Raw genomic sequence first — 18,375 nt, 5'->3', positions numbered from 1 at the left:
GTGTATGTATGTATAGTGTGTATGTTTGTATAGTAAGTATGTTTGTATAGTGAGTATGTTTGTGTAGTGAGTATGTTTGTATAGTGTGTATGTTTGTATAGTGTGTATGTATGTATAGTGTGTATGTTTGTATAGTAAGTATGTTTGTATAGTGAGTATGTTTGTGTAGTGAGTATGTATATATAGTGTGTATGTTTGTATAGTGTGTATGTTTGTATAGTGAGTATGTATAGTAAGTATGTTTGTATAGTGTGTATGTTTGTATAGTGTGTATGTTTGTATAGTGAGTATGTATATATAGTGTGTATGTTTGTGTAGTGTGTATGTTTGTATAGTGTGTATGTTTGTATAGTGTGTATGTTTGTATAGTGAGTATGTTTGTGTAGTGTGTATGTTTGTGTAGTGTGTATGTTTGTATAGTGTGTATGTTTGTGTAGTGTGTATGTTTGTATAGTGTGTATGTTTTTTGTAGTGTGTATGTATAGTGAGTATGTTTGTATAGTGTGTATGTTTGTGTTGTGTTTATGTTTGTATAGTGTGTATGTTTGTATAGTGAGTATGTTTGTATAGTGTGTGTGTTTGTATAGTGTGTATGTTTGTATAGTGAGTATGTTTGTATAGTGAGTGTGTTTGTATAGTGTGTGTGTTTGTATAGTGTGTATGTTTGTATAGTGTGTATGTTTGTATAGTGAGTATGTTTGTATAGTGTGTATGTTTGTATAGTGTGTGTGTTTGTATAGTGTGTGTGTTTGTATAGTGTGCCTGTTTGTATAGTGTGCCTGTTTGTATAGTGTGCATGTTTGTATAGTGAGTATGTTTGTATAGTGTGTGTGTGTTTGTATAGTATGTGTAGTGTTTATGTTTGTATAGTGAGTATGTTTGTATAGTGTGTGTGTTTGTATAGTGAGTATGTATGTATAGTGTGTATGTTTGTATAGTGTGTATGTTTGTATAGTGTGTATGTTTGTTTAGTGAGTATGTATGTATAGTGTGTATGTCTGTATAGTGAGCATGTATGTATGTATAGTGAGTATGTATGTATAGTGTGTATGTATAGTGAGTATGTATGTATGTATAGTGTGTATGTTTGTGTAGTGAGTATGTATGTATAGTGTGTATGTTTGTATAGTGAGTATGTATGTATAGTGTGTATGTTTGTATAGTGAGTATGTATGTATAGTGAGTATGTTTGTATAGTGAGTATGTATGTATAGTGTGTATGTTTGTATAGTGAGTATGTATGTATGTATAGTGAGTATGTATGTATAGTGTGTATGTTTGTATAGTATGTATGTATAGTGTGTATGTTTGTATAGTGAGTATGTTTGTATAGCTTGTATGTTTGTATAGTGAGTATGTATGTATAGTGTGTATGTTTGTATAGTGAGTATGTATGTATAGTGAGTATGTATGTATAGTGTGTATGTTTGTATAGTGAGTATGTATGTATGTATAGTGTGTATGTTTGTGTAGTGAGTATGTATGTATAGTGTGTATGTTTGTATAGTATGTATGTATAGTGTGTATAGGGAGTATGTATGTATAGTGTGTATGTTTGTATAGTGTGTATGTTTGTATAGTGAGTATGTATGTATAGTGTGTATGTATGTATAGTGTGTATGTTTGTATAGTGTGTATGTTTGTATAGTGAGTATGTATGTATAGTGTGTATGTATGTATAGTGTGTATGTTTGTATAGTGTGTATGTTTGTATAGTGAGTATGTATGTATAGTGTGTATGTTTGTATAGTGTGTATGTTTGTATAGTGATTATGTTTGTATAGTGTGTATGTTTGTATAGTGTGTATGTTTGTATAGTGTGTATGTTTGTATAGTGTGTATGTTTGTATAGTGAGTATGTTTGTATAGTGTGTATGTTTGTATAGTGTGTATGTTTGTACAATGTGTATGTGTAGTGTGTCTGTTTGTAGTGTGTATGTTTGTATAGTGTGTATGTTTGTACAGTGTGTATGTTTGTACAGTGTGTATGTTTGTATAGTGTGTATGTTTGTATAGTGTGTGTGTTTGTATAGTGTGTCTGTTTGTATAGTGTGTATGTTTGTACAGAGTGTATGTTTGTGTAGTGTGTCTGTTTGTAGTGTGTATGTTTGTATAGTGTGTATGTTTGTGTAGTGTGTATGTTTGTGTAGTGTGTATGTTTGTATAGTGTGTATGTTTGTATAGGGAGTATGTTTGTATAGTGAGTATGTTTGTATAGTGAGTATGTTTGTATAGTGTGTATGTTTGTATAGTGTGTATGTTTGTATAGTGTGTATGTTTGTACAATGTGTATGTGTAGTGTGTCTGTTTGTAGTGTGTATGTTTGTATAGTGTGTATGTTTGTACAGTGTGTATGTTTGTACAGTGTGTATGTTTGTATAGTGTGTATGTTTGTATAGTGTGTGTGTTTGTATAGTGTGTCTGTTTGTATAGTGTGTATGTTTGTGTAGTGTGTCTGTTTGTAGTGTGTATGTTTGTATAGTGTGTATGTTTGTATAGTGTGTATGTTTGTGTAGTGTGTATGTTTGTATAGGGAGTATGTTTGTATAGGGAGTATGTTTGTATAGTGAGTATGTTTGTATAGTGAGTATGTTTGTATAGTGTGTATGTTTGTATAGTGTGTATGTTTGTATAGTGAGTATGTTTGTATAGTGTGTATGTTGTTTTATTTTATTTATTTTTTAAACTTTGTTGAGAATTTCTCACACAGAAAGTATAGGCTATACATCAGTCCCAGCCACTCTATTTTTGTTGCTTTCTTAAATATTACAAGGACAGTCTAGACGTCATGACTCAGGACATGTCATTTTCAACAACTTTCCCTTTTACTATTATCATCGACTTTGCTTTGTTCTTTTGGTATTCTTTGTTGAAAGCTAAAACTAGGTAGGCTCAGATGCTAATTTCTAAGTCCCTGAATGCCGCCTCTTATCTCAGTGCATTTTGGAATTTTGTTTTACAGCTAGACAGTGCTAGTTCATATGTGCCCTATAGGTTACATTGTGCTCACTCCTGTGGAGTTACCTGGGAGTCAGCACTGATTGGTTACAATGCAAGTCTGTCAATAGAACTGAAATGAGGGACAGTCTGCAGAGGCTTAGATACAAGGTAATCACAGAGGTAAAAAGTGTATTTCTATAACTGTGTTGGTTAAGCAAAACTGGGGAATGGGTAATAAAGGGATTATCTATCTTTTTAAACAATAAAAAAATTAGAATGCTTTAAAGTGAAAGTAAATCCTAGCGTTGTACAAACGCTAGGATTGACTATTGAAACAAATAAAGGAGACTTTCATTCATGATAAGATAGTTCATGTAGAAAGCTCCTTTATTTGTTTCAATTGATCGCCGTTTTTACCTGGTACAACAGCCCACGGCTAAAAAAAAAATTTGCTAAGAGGTCACGTTTTCACCTCTTAGCCAATAGCCGTGCGGTAAATCCGGTTCCCATGGGCGCCAAGCCGGATTTACCGCACGGCTATTGGCTAATAGCTTTACAGAGATTGGTCAGAAAAAAAGAGAATATCCAGTGACCGGCAGTTGTGTGGACGAAAATGCTTTGTTGAGGTCAGAAGAGAATGGGCAGACTAGTTTGAAATGATAGAAAGGCAGCCGTAACTCAAATAACCACTCATTACAACCAAGGTATGCAGAATACCATTTCTGAACGCGCAACACGTCGACCCTTGATGGGCTACAGCAGCAGAAGACCACACCGGGTGCCATTCCTGTCAGAATAGGAAACTGAGGCTACAATTCACACAGGCTCAACAAAATTGGACAAAAGAAGATGGGAAAAACGTTGTATGGTCTGATGAGTCTCGGTTTCAGCTGTGACATGCAGATGGTAGGATCAGAATTTGGCGTAAATAACATGAAAGCATGGATCCATCCTACTTTGTATCAATAGTTCAGGCTGGTGGTGGTGGTGTAATGGTGTGGGGGATATTTTCTTGGCACACTTTGGGCCCCTTAGCACCAATTGAACATCGTCTAAACGCCACGGCCTACCTGAGTATTTTTTCTGACCATGTCCATCCCTTTATGACTACAGTGTACTCATCTTCTGATGGTTACTTCCAGCAGGATAATGCACCATGTCATAAAGCTCAAATCATCTCAAACTGGTTTCTTGAACATGACAATGAGTTCTCTGTACTCCAATGGACTCCACAGTCACCAGATCTCAATCCAATAGAGAATTTTTGGGATGTAGTGAATTAGGAGATTCACATCATGGATGTGCAGCCGACAAATCTGCAGCAACTGCATGATGCTTTTATGTCAATATGGACCAAAATGTCTGAGGAATGTTTCCAACACCTTGTTTAATCTATGCCACAAAGCATTAAGGCAGTTCTGAAGGCAAATGGGGATCCAACCCAGTACTAGCAAGGTGTACCCAATAAAGTGGCGGGTGAGTGTGTATACAGTCATGGCCAAAAAGATTGGCACCCCTGCATTTCTGTCAGATAATGCACCACTTCGCCCAGAAGATTGTTGCAATTACACATATTTAGGCATTCTCATTTTTATTTCTTTTGTTTGCATTGGTATGACACAAAAAATATGGAGAGAAAAGGCCAAATCTGACACATTCCATGCAAAACTCCAAAAATGGACTGGACAAAATTATTGACACCTTCTCAAAATTGTAAGAAATAATTACATTCCACGTTTGTTATGCTCCTGTAATTTGTAATTAAACTCACCTGTATCAATTAACAGGTGCTGACAATATAGAAATCACACCGGGAACCAGTTAAAATGGTGAAAAATTGACTCAACCTTTCTGTTGTGTGTCTCTGTGTGCCACACTGAGCATGGAGAAGAGAAAGAGCAGACAAGACTTGTATGAGGATTTGAGAACAAAAATTGTGGAAAAGCATGGACATCTCAAGGTTACAAGTCCATCTCCAGAGATCTTAATTTTCCTGTGTCCACTGTGCGCACCATTGACAAGAAATTTACAGCCCATGGCACTGTAGCTAATCTCCGTGGACGAAAAATAAAAATTGATCAAAGATTGAAACAAAGGATTGTTCAAATAGTGGATAAAGAACCTCTATCAACTTCCAGACAAATTCAAGCTGACCTTCAGGCACAGGGTACAAATACATCAGCTCGCACTATACGTCGCAATCTGAATGAAAAGGGAAGCTATGGTAGGAGACCCAGGATGACCCCACTGCTGACACATAAAAGAAACATAAAAAAGCCAGATTGGAGTTTGCCAAAATTTACCTGAGGAACCCAAAATCCTTTTGGGAGAATGTGCTGTGGACAGACGAAACAAATTTACAGCTTTTTGGTAAAGCCCATCATTCTACTGTTTTCAGAAAAAAGAATGAGGCTTTTAAAGAAAAGAATACAGTCAATAATGGTGGAGGATCACTGATTTTTTGGGGTTGCTTTGCTGCTTCAGGCACTGGATATCTTTACTGTGTGCATGGTATTATGAAATCTGAAGACTACCAAAGAATTCTGTGGTGCAATGTAGGGACCAGTGTCAAAAAGTTGGGTCTCCATCAGAGGTCAGGGGTCTTACAGCAGGACAGTGACCCAAAGCACACGTCAAAAAGCACCCAGAAATGCTTTAAGACAAAGCGCTGGAGAGTACTGAACTGGCCAGAAGTGAGTCCAGATCTCAATATCATAGAGCACCTGTGGAGAGATCTCAAAACAGCAGTTGGGAGAAGGAACCCTTCCAATCTGAGAGTCCTGGAGCAGTTGGTGAAAGAAAAATTGTCCAAAATTCCAGTAGAGAGGTGTAAGAAACTCATGGATTATTGGTTGTAGGAAGCAATTGATTTCAGTTATTTTTTCCCAAGGGGTGTGCTACCAAATATTAAATTGAGGGTGCCAATAATTTTGTCCAGTCCATTTTTGGAGTTTTGCATGAAATGTATCAGATTAGCCCTTTTTTTCCTCCACTTTTTGTGTCATACAAATACAAACAAAAGAAATAAACATGAGAATGCCTAAACATTTGTAATTGCAACTATTTTCTGGGCGAAGTGGTGCATGTAAGTCCAAACATTGTACAGACGTCTCTTACTACTACACAGTTTAGAAGCTAAATACTTGCACATATATACTCTGCTTGATGCTAACGTATACAAAACCTTTTGTTTCACTGTAAAGAAAGGGTTGATCTTCTTTCAACCCATGAAATATCTACCAATCAGAAACACCCAAAACCAGAAAGTTTTGAAAACAAAACAATATACATTTTTAATGTCCAACACAACATAACAGAAATTATTAAACCCTCATGGAAAAGGACTCTCCAAATAGTTGCCGGCTGCCCCTCTACCCAGCACCAAGTCACATCAACATGTATCATTTGGACACAAACATAGGGTGCCACATAGCATGGATTACAAACAAGGGACCCAAATGCAGGGCTCACACAGTTATAAACACCAAAAGAACAAGGTGTATACACATGCGGAGGCCATCACGTTCCTCAGCTGGCAACGCTTGATTAAAAAAGAAAAGATTCTTGGTTCAGTGCAACACTCTGCCAATTAATCAGGCATTAAGTTTGATTTGTTAACTTGATGGAACAAAGCTTTTTTACACATGCCCAGAAGGTTCTTTTCTCTGTAAAAGTACAGACAAGTACCTCCCAAGTATAGCAAAGCTACCATCCTGCCCAATAATACAGAAAATCAATACTAAAAAACCTGCATGCAATGAAATCTGCATCACTAGTTAACCCCTTATCCTCACTATGATGTAAGGCTACACAGCCAACACTCATTACCTTTAAATAGCATAAACATATGCTTAAAGGGACATACAATTGCAAAATGAAAATGTTCTAATGTGTTCTAGCATTTTATTATTGAACTGTTGTTTGCATATAACTGAGTTTAAGCGTCTCTAAAAATGGAAGCTTTGGATTTCTGTAGTGCTGGCTACCTTGGGTAGAAATACACAATGACACTGATTCTTGGTACAGTTGATCTGTTTCAAGGAGCTGAAAATTTACTAGTTAACATTTGAAATGAGGAGCTAAGTGCACGTAATGTGTAAATATTGGTACATTATCCTTTATTCTAGAATAACAGGTCTTGATCTAATGTTTGACAGTAAAAGAGTCAGGTATAATATGTTAATACAAATATATTTCATTGAAATTCCTTTTATTTACTAGGTGTTTAATTCCTTCAAAGGGCTTAAACACATAGTCAAAGCTGTGCTGCTGAGGATACATCTGGCGAGTTAAACTAAGGCTGGCATACATGTGTATGCACAACGTACAGACTGTATCCTTATCTGGAACGGAATGGCGGTGTTCAAGAGGTTAAAATTCAAATAGCAGGGGTATTCAAAAGGAAGAGGCGCTTTTAAAGAGTTGTTAAACTGTATCAGCATGGTCACTACTTGCAATTGCTAATAAGGGATATGGCAGAATTGGCTGTGTATCGGGGGGGGGGGGGCAGCTGCACATTTTGTTGCAGGAGGCAATACTGGCTTACAGTAGCCAATATTGTAATGGGCAATTATCCAAAAACATAAGTGTGCCCTCCATACAACTGTACAAATGAGAATGCGAGCAGCACCGCAGTGTAAAACGTAACTTTTATTTTATACTTTAAAAGCTCAGCTGTAAGCAGGAAAAAAGGGTTTAAAACCACAAACTGATCATAAGGGACAAATATATAAGGGGCTCCAGTTGTTTGCTTGTAGAGCTGAATAAGGCAACAGTGCAATTACTCCCTGGTACCTAGAAGATATCATGTTTAGTACAAGCTATATACTGTAGCACTAAATGATCTGTTACATTGCACAGCATACACATAAAGGGCCATAGTGGCGCACTAATTAACGCTCCCACTCAAAGTAAGCTTTTTGCGCTTGTATTATGAGTTGAAAGTAAACCGTTTTCGCTCACACGCTAACCCAACGAGCACAAAAAGCTGAACTTAGAATATCGCGTGTGCGTTCACATATTCCCCAACAGAAGTCAATGGAGAAAAAAAGTGGAAAAAACTCCCCACTCTCGCACAAACCTGATCTCATATTCTCATTTACGCTAACCCAACATGAACATATGAATATTTCACATTCCAATGTTCATTATTTAGAAGAATATGTTCTATTCATAAATAAATATTTCTAGATATATCTGATTTTTTTGGGCACATTATATATCTATACCTATATATACATGATTATATATATAGGCATAAATATATGCAGATATATATATATATAGGAATATCTATTTAGAAATACATAGAACATATTCAGCTATGTGCAGAACATTGGAATGTGAAATATTTGCAGTAAATACATAGTTAAAGCATTTATTAAATTTGAATATTGCATAAATATGATTTTTAATGTTTTCATCTACTTACCTGCAAAGGGCTCAGATGCACATATTTATATATATATTTAATATTTAAATACTGCACCCAGGTGGTAAATCGCCATAGAACAGGCTAACAATGGTATTGAGCCAGTTTTTCGTTCCTGTGAGTGCACTTCTCTCTGTATATATATATATACAGGGAGTGCAGAATTATTAGGCAAATGAGTATTTTGACCACATCATCCTCTTTATGCATGTTGTCTTACTCCAAGCTGTATAGGCTCGAAAGCCTACTACCAATTAAGCATATTAGGTGATGTGCATCTCTGTAATGAGAAGGGGTGTGGTCTAATGACATCAACACCCTATATCAGGTGTGCATAATTATTAGGCAACTTCCTTTCCTTTGGCAAAATGGGTCAAAAGAAGGACTTCACAGGCTCAGAAAAGTCAAAAATAGTGAGATATCTTGCAGAGGGATGCAGCACTCTTAAAATTGCAAAGCTTCTGAAGCGTGATCATCGAACAATCAAGCGTTTCATTCAAAATAGTCAACAGGGTCGCAAGAAGCGTGTGGAAAAACCAAGGCGCATAATAACTGCCCATGAACTGAGAAAAGTCAAGCGTGCAGCTGCCAAGATGCCACTTGCCACCAGTTTGGCCATATTTCAGAGCTGCAACATCACTGGAGTGCCCAAAAGCACAAGGTGTGCAATACTCAGAGACATGGCCAAGGTAAGAAAGGCTGAAAGACGACCACCACTGAACAAGACACACAAGCTGAAACGTCAAGACTGGGCCAAGAAATATCTCAAGACTGATTTTTCTAAGGTTTTATGGACTGATGAAATGAGAGTGAGTCTTGATGGGCCAGATGGATGGGCCCGTGGCTGGATTGGTAAAGGGCAGAGAGCTCCAGTCCGACTCAGACGCCAGCAAGGTGGAGGTGGAGTACTTGTTTGGGCTGGTATCATCAAAGATGAGCTTGTGGGGCCTTTTCGGGTTGAGGATGGAGTCAAGCTCAACTCCCAGTCCTACTGCCAGTTTCTGGAAGACACCTTCTTCAAGCAGTGGTACAGGAAGAAGTCTGCATCCTTCAAGAAAAACATGATTTTCATGCAGGACAATGCTCCATCACACGCGTCCAAGTACTCCACAGCGTGGCTGGCAAGAAAGGGTATAAAAGAAGAAAATCTAATGACATGACCTCCTTGTTCACCTGATCTGAACCCCATTGAGAACCTGTGGTCCATCATCAAATGTGAGATTTACAAGGAGGGAAAACAGTACACCTCTCTGAACAGTGTCTGGGAGGCTGTGGTTGCTGCTGCACGCAATGTTGATGGTGAACAGATCAAAATACTGACAGAATCCATGGATGGCAGGCTTTTGAGTGTCCTTGCAAAGAAAGGTGGCTATATTGGTCACTGATTTGTTTTTGTTTTGTTTTTGAATGACAGAAATGTATATTTGTGAATGTTGAGATGTTATATTGGTTTCACTGGTAAAAATAAATAATTGAAATGGGTATATATTTGTTTTTTGTTAAGTTGCCTAATAATTATGCACAGTAATAGTCACCTGCACACACAGATATCCCCCTAAAATAGCTATAACTAAAAACAAACTAAAAACTACTTCCAAAACTATTCAGCTTTGATATTAATGAGTTTTTTTGGGTTCATTGAGAACATGGTTGTTGTTCAATAATAAAATTAATCCTCAAAAATACAACTTGCCTAATAATTCTGCACTCCCTGTATTTATATTTATTTATGTTAGGGTATAAATGTTTTGCACAAAATCTGTAACACTGGTCTGGTGAAGGGGAGCATTCCCCGAAACGTCACTGAAATAAATCTTCTGTTATACTAAGAACAGAGAGTGCTGTCTTCTATTTGCTGTATATATATATGTGTACATATGTATTTATGTGTATATATGTCTGTAAATACATTTATATATATATACATATATATACGAATATAGACATATATAAATCTTTAGACAAGTATATGTATGTATCTCAATGTTAAAGCCCTTGGCAGCCTTTTTTTCTAACACCTGAGCTCTCATATCTTTGAGCGGTGATAACTTTTGTGTGCAGTATTTTTTTAAATAATTTTTATTAGATGTTGTTATTATGAGAGTAACTGTACTATGTAGTGTATTTTTGATGTGTTTTGTGCAACTTTTAAGTTTCTCAAAACAGTTAACCAAAGCTCTGACACGGTAATCATTCTAGCGCAATCGCTCTTACTTTCAACTCGTAATACCAGCATTAAGCCAGAAGCACGCAGGCACTTGCTCATGCCAAACATTTGCGCTCCACTCATTATCTAGCCCAAAATTAGCAAATGTTTAACCCTGTGGCAGTCACAGGGGGCTGCAACTGGCAATCTCTGGTATCACATCTGCAGTAACTACTGTTACTGTAGTCCCCTGCAGCTCCTAGGACCCTGCAGCCTGGCAGGTCAGTGCACACTGCTTGCTGGGTGCTTATTAACCCCTTCACTTCTGATCAGCCTCCTGGCACGACTGGCTTTTTTTTTAAGGAGATGAAACACTAGGGAAGGGAGCACGGAATTCCCCAATACCCTAAAACAGTAAAAGCTGCTGTACTGTCTCTGATCCGCCAGATGAGTGCACTGTTTATAGTACAGGTCCAGTAGGTTGTGTATTCACATGTACAGATGTGTATTGTACCTTACAGGTGCACTCATTTGCTTAAACATAAATGATCTAACAAAATAGACCTTTTATTTTTGCATTAAAATGTCCCTTTGAAAATAAATAAACACCTGGATTATAAACCATCACAGGTGGTCTGACAAAAGGAAATCAAAGTGACCGGCTTTAACATAAGGCTGATTTGAGGATGAAATAGCATAAACAAGGCTGACATTTTTTTTATCTGCCGTTAAAATGTTGTTTCTTACCTCTAAGCCCCCGCACTGTCTTTGTTGTCTTGAATTAGCGATATTGACTGAAGAGGACTCTACCCTTTAATCTTCACAAACTCATCAGATGTTTGTGTCAAGACACAGGGCTATGACTAAGCTGAACTTTGAACACAGCAGATTTATTTTTTTCAGTCTAAGTCAGCAAATCTTATCTGTAAATTAAAGGGACATAAAAGTCATAATTAAACTTTTGTGATTCAGATATTCTTTATTAAAAAGCACTGGCAATTTAGGCTCAGGAGCACCAATGTACTAAAGTGAGCTAGCTTGTGATTGGTGGCTACATATACCTCTTGCCATTGGCTCACCAGATGTGTTCAGCTATCTCTCATTAGTGAACTGCTGCCCTGGAGCTGACTTTAACTATGCGTTTAATCCCTGCAAAAGGATAAACCCCATATATCCAATAATAAAACGCTCTAACAATTTAGAACATTTTCCTCTTTCTCACTTTAATGTCCACGTTTACATAGCTCCCACTATTCAGCAAAGCCCTCAAGCCCACGCTCATAACTTGTGTCTATCTCAAAGACTCAATCACAGAGGGCCATTTAATGCAGGACAATTGCATAATTAACAAGTGCATGAAAAAAAGACAATGTAATAGCACTTACTCTGAATTTCAAATAAGCAGTAGATTTTTGTCTGACACATTTTTTTGGTTTTTCCTCATTTGCGGCCCCCTGTATCATGTGACAGTCATTAGCCAATCACAGACTAGTATATGAACTTGTGCACATGCTCGTTAGTAGCTGGTGCCTCAGAAAGTGTTCATATAAAAAGACTGTGCAAATTTAATAATAGAAGTAAATTGGAAAGTCTCATACTGCCTGCGCTACCTTAATCATTAAAGTTTAGTTTTTTACTTAAAGGGACACTGAACCCAAATTTTTTCTTTCATGATTCAGATAGAGCATGCAATTTTAAACAACTTTCTAATTTACTCCTGAGCTCCTAATTTACTTCGTTCTCTTGCTTTCTTTATTTGAAATCTAAGCTATTTTTTTGGTTCAGAACCATGGAAAGCACTTGTTTATTGGTAGGTGAATTTACCCACCAATCAGCAAGAGCAACACAGTGTGTTCACCAAAAATGGGCCGGCATCTAAACTTACATTCTTGCATTTCAAATAAAGATACCAAGAGAATGAAAAGAATTTGATAAAAAGAGTAAATTAGAAAGTTGCTTAAAATTGCATGCTCTATCTGAATCAGGGTAGAAAAAAATTTGGGTTCAGTGTCCCTTTAAGTGTCCCTTTAAAGGCTGTATGCACAAAACAGTGTATACACTGTTTTGTGGTAAAATTAACAAAAGTGGCATTTTTCCTTCAAAAACTACAAAGTTGCTTAGCGTTAAATGTGAAACCCAATGGCTTATAAATACTATCTGGCAGAGGTATGTAAACTGATGAGGGATTTAGTGACATTTTTCCAACTATCTGCTACTATATAAATACAGCCTGTGGGCCAGATTACAAGTGGAGCCCTTAATATTACTTTCACTGGTATTACAAGTTGTTAGCAATGTGAAGCTAGGAAGCATTACGCTCATGGAGCGCGCTTCCATAGGATCCTATTGGAGCCTCGTTCTGAGGCCGCCAGAGATGGCATCAGAACCTAAGCGCAGCGAAGAGGGTAAATTGCGCAGCTATGGCAGTAAATATAAATGTATATGATTATAAACCTATATATTTATGTGTTTATATGTGTATATACACATAGTAACACAAATACAGTATATATATATGTATATAAGCTTACACATATATATTTACTGGGAACACACAGTTCCCATAGACTGCACCCCACTCCCACCAACTTTAAACCCCAGAAACTGCCTTGTGCCGTTGGTTTTTATTTTTAAAAATGTTGCATTTTTAAAACATAAAAAACTATAATGCCCTCTATTTTGAGGGCATTTGGGGAACTTTTAGCTCGCTGTAGCAATAACCAGCCGCTTGTAATGGCTGGTTAATTTTTGCACGCCTGTTTGCGGGTGCACGATAATTTAGCGCTCCACTTACAGGTGAAACTCAAAAAATTAAAATATTGTGCAAAAGTTCATTTATTTCACTAATGCAACTTAAAAGGTGAAACTAATATATGAGATAGACTCATTACATGCAAAGCAAGATAGTTCAAGCCGTGATTTGTCATAATTGTGATGATTATGGCTTACAGCTCATGAAAACCCCAAATCCACAATCTCAGAAAATTAGAATATTACATGCAATCAATAAAACAAGGATTGTACATACCTGTAGAACAATATCTGACCTCTGAAAAGTATAAGCATGCATACTGTATGTACTCAGTACTTGGTTTGGGCCCCTTTTGCAGCAATTACCGGCTCAATGTGGCGTGTCATGGAAGCTATCAGCCTGTGGCACTGCTGAGGTGTTATAGAAGACCAGGATGCTTCAATAGCAGCCTTCAGCTCTTCTGCATTGTTCGGTCTCATGTCTCTCATCTTTCTCTTGGCAATGCCCTATAGATTCTCTATGGGGTTCAGGTCAGGCGAGTTTGCTGGCCAATCAAGCACAGTAATCCCACGGTCATTGAACCAGGTTTTGGTGCTTTTGGCAGTGTGGGCAGGTGCCAAGTCCTGCTGGAAAATGAAGTCAGCATCCATAGAGCTTGTCTGCGGAAGGAAGCATGAAGTGCTCCAAAATCTCCTGGTAGGCGGCTGCGTGTGGACCAACACCAGCAGATGACATGGCTCCCCAAATCAACACAAACTGTGGAAACTTCACACTGGACTTCAAGCATCTTGCAGTGTGTGCCTCTCCATTCTTCCTCCATACTCTGGGTCCTTGGTTTCCAAATGAGATGCAAAATTTGCTCTCATCAGAAAAGAGGACTTTGGACCACTGAGTAACAGACCAGGTCTGTTTTTCTTTAGCCCAGGTAAGACGCTTCTGACGTTGTTTGTTGTTCAGGAGTGGCTTGACAAGAGGAATACGACATTTGAAGCCCATGTCCAGGATCCGTCTGTGTGTGGTGTCTCTTGTGAAAGTCCCCAACACTTTTGAATGGCCTTTTCCTGACAATCCTCTCCAGGCTGCGGTCATCCCTACTGCTTGTGCACCTTTTTCTTCCACACTTTCCCTTCCACATAACTTTCTATTATTGTGCTTTGATACAGCACTTTGGGAACATCCAACTTCTTTTGCAATTAAATTTTGAGGCTTTCCCTCCTTATGGAGGGTGTCAATGATGGTTTTCTGCACAACTGTCAGGTCAGCAGTCTTTCCCATGATTCCTACTGAACCAGACTGAGAGACCATTTAAAGGCTCAGGAACCCTTTGCAAGTGATGGCTTAATTAGCTGATTAGAGTGAGACACTTTGAGCCTAGAATATTGCACCTTTTCACAATATTCTAATTTTCTGAGATTGTGGATTTGGGGTTTTCATGAGCTGTAAGCCATAATCATCGCAATTATGACAAATCACAGCTTGAACTATCTTGCTTTGCATGTAATGTGTCTATCTCATATATTAGTTTCACCTTTTAAGTTGCATTAGTGAAATAAATGAACTTTTTCACGATATTCTAATTTTTCGAGTTTCACCTGAATAATCTAGCTCTGCTTTGGAACTGATAATGCAATGAAGTTATTAATAAATGATACCACTAGAGGGCAACCCAGAGCTAGATATATTTTGGCATAAAACTGGTTACCTAATTGTCTTTACATTTAAAAGGGCAATAACGTATATTTCCCTTTGTTGCATCTAAAATAGTGCATTTTAAACCTACAATTTATTTTTTTCTGTTTTTTTTTATTTTCTTTACCTGTTGAGTTTGTACATTTTGTAGGTGTGCACAGTCGTACCTTCTTTTGTCAATTCTCTTAAAGGGATATGAACCCCAAAATAGAGTATACATTTTTAAGCAACTTTACAATTTATTTGAATGATCAATGTTGTTTCATTCTCCTAGTATCCTTTATTGAAGGAGCAGCAATGCATTACTGGGAGCTAGATGAACACACTTGTTAAGCGAATGACAAGAGGTATATATATGTGTAGCCACCGGTCAGCAACTCGCTCCCAGCTCCTGAGCCTGCCAAGGTATGCTTTTCCACAAAAGGTACCAATGAGAATAGAGCAGATTAGGTGATAGGAGTAAATTGGAAAGTTGTTTAAAATTGTATGCTCTGAATTATGAAATAAAAAATTGAGGTTTCATATCCCTTTAAGCTCTCAGTTCAGGATAATTTGTCTAAAAAAAGTTATGTCAGTGCTACAAGGTCCTTTACAAGATTCACTAAAGGCAAATTGTACCTTGACAGACTTGCATTTAGCCAATTAGTGCTGACTCATAAATAAATCCATAGGAGTGAGCACAATGTTTATCTGTATGGCACACGTGAACTAGCAGTATCTAACTGTGAAACACTGTCAAAATTCACTGAGATAAGAGGCTGCCTTCAATGGCTTAGAAGTCAGTTTGAGTCTATCTAGGTTTAGCTTTCAGAAAAGAATAACAAAAAACAAAGCAAATTTGATGATAAAAGTAAATTGGAAAGCTGTTAAAAATGGCATGCTCTATCTGAATCATGAAAGTTTAATCTTAAATTTACTGTCCCTTTAAAAACAAATTTCAAATGAATGTATGACTCTTACCCCAAGGGGAAAAAGACAAAATATCTCCAGCGCTACCTAAGTAGCCTAATCTATAGCTCAGAGATCTGAAAAAGTGCAGTATCTTTTGTTCTGAAATCAATTCTCATAAGACATCTCATATAAAAGTTACATTGACACATAAAAAGGAAAACTCATTTATAAAACCAATTGTTAAACCCTCACAATGACTCTCTAATTACATTCAGTAATCTATAGTCTCTAAGCTCTGGGCAACTCCACAGGTAAAAGTAGCAAAAAACTTCCTCCGTGCTCATCTTACAGCTCCGCTGGTTCAGGTTGTTACTGGGTATCAAATGTGCCCCGTCACTTCAGCTATCCCCGTGAGATTCTCCATTGTAGCTTCAATAGGTGATATAAATTATCAGTTGTAAAGCGTCGTCTACCTTTTACACTCAGTAAAATACTTTGCATTACATTTTACCAGCTATCGAAAAACTCGTTAGGCGCAAACCGGCCCGGCTTTTGTATAGTCCATATGTAGTAGGCAGGATCGATATTTACATATGTAATTAATATGCAAATGACGCAATATCTCATTTAGAGAAACCAGAAATCCCAGCCACAGCATCGACAAATGGCATTTACCAAACCGGTTATAACAATATTTCTTTTTATTTCATACTCACATTTCCGGGATTGTAAAGTACAGTATTTTGTCTTTAGGGTTTCTCTGCTCTTTACCTGCTCTTTGTGTCTTAACGCCTCCTTTTGTGATACGTAAGTTTGTCAGCTTTTGTCCCAATACTTTGTATTTCTAATTCTTGTTCAGCAGTTTCATTTGGTTTCAATGGGAGACACAAATGGTAACTTGAGAAAATCAGGTCGATGTAAACTGCAGAGGGATGTTAAGTGTTAAAGGGACACTCAAGTCAAAATTAAACTCATGATTCAGATACAGCAGCAATTTTAAACAACTTTCCAATTTACTTCCATTAACAAAATGTGCACAGTCTTTTTATATCATCAGCTCCTACTGAGCATGTGCAAGAATTCACAGAATATATGTATATGCATTTGTGATTGGTTGATGGCTGTCACATGGTACAGGGGGAGTGGAAATATACATAACTTTAAAATTTGTCAGAAAAAAAATCGACTACTCATTTGAAGTTCAGACTAAGTGCTATTGCATTGTCTTGTTATCTTGCATTTGTTGATTATGCAAATCTACTGTGTTGACTGGTCCTTTAAACACTTTACAGCAGATGATAATTCATTAACGGTAACTATGAAAAAACGGCCTGAATGTTTAGCTTCTATGGCAAAACCAACTGGTACAGGCAAAGCTATATAGTGCAATGGTATAACGCACTGTAGCATTTCTCATGGTATCTTCATATTGATTTAAAGGACGCTAAACACAGCAGAATAACATATTCAATACATGCATAATAAACAGACAATGCAAACACAGTTAGGTGCAATTTCAAATAAGTAGAAGATTTTTTTTTCCTGACAAATGTCAGTTAAAGGGACAGTCTACACCAGAATTTTTATTGTTTTAAAAGATAGAGAATCCCTTTATTACCCATTCCCCAGTTTTCCATAACCAACACAGTTATAATAATATACTTTTAACATCTGTGATTATCTTGTATCTAAGCCTCTGCAAACTGCCCCTTTATTTCAGTTCTTTTGACAGACTTGCAGTTTAGCCAATCAGTGCCTGCTCCCAGATAACTTCACATGCACGAGCACAGTGTTATCTATATGAAATATGTGAACTAACACCCTCTAGTGGGGAAAAACTGTTAAAATGCATTCTGAAAAGAGGAGGCCTTCAAGGTCTAAGAAATTAGCAAATGAACCTCCTAGGTTAAGCTTTCAACTAAGAATACCAAGAGAACAAAGCAAAATTGGTGATAAAAGTAAATTGGAAAATTGTTTAAAATCACATGCCCTATCTGAATCATGAAAGTTTATTTTGGCCTAGACTGTCCCTTTAAATCTTCCTTCCTAATGCATCATGTGACAGCCATCAGCCAATCACAAAATGCATTTACGTTTATCCTGTAAATCTTGCACATGCTCAGTAGGAGCTGGTGTCTCAGAAACTGTATATAAAAAGATTGTGCACATTCAGATAATGGAAGTGAATTGGAAAATTATTTACAATTGTGTGCTCTATCTGATTAATGAAAGTTTAATTTTGACTTGACTGTCCCTTTAACTGTATAAATATGATAACAGTAGTTCTTTGGAGGGTGTTACGGTCTATACTTATGTGAGATTTAAACACTTCCATTCTGAGACTAAAATGATTTAAAAGTATAATATACCTGCTATAGACATAATGTAAGAGCATTTCCAAGATGAGTCCTTGGTACTTACACTTAAGCCACTTTAACCCACAGCTCATTTTGTGATGAAAGACCAGAGGCCTTGGAGCAAAATGATTTGACCCCGGACTGTTTGACCTTCACTCTATCTACATTT

At 37.2% G+C, this 18,375-nt stretch overlaps 1 protein-coding gene across 1 annotated transcript in view; it reads right to left on the bottom strand.

The window, feature by feature from the left end:
• XPNPEP1 (X-prolyl aminopeptidase 1) overlaps positions 1–11,376 on the bottom strand; it is an 84,682-nt gene extending 73,306 nt beyond the window's left edge. Inside the window, exon 1 of the mRNA XM_053692771.1 lies at positions 11,265–11,376. The gene's annotated coding sequence lies outside the window, so the exon portion shown is untranslated. The remainder of the gene's footprint in view (positions 1–11,264) is intronic.
• Between the last annotated feature and the right edge of the window lie 6,999 nt (positions 11,377–18,375).

Source organism: Bombina bombina, chromosome 9 (assembly GCF_027579735.1).
Source record: "Bombina bombina isolate aBomBom1 chromosome 9, aBomBom1.pri, whole genome shotgun sequence".
Lineage (NCBI taxonomy): Eukaryota > Metazoa > Chordata > Amphibia > Anura > Bombinatoridae > Bombina > Bombina bombina.
Note: the sequence above shows the minus strand (reverse complement) of the source record. Positions and strands in the feature narration are given on the sequence as shown.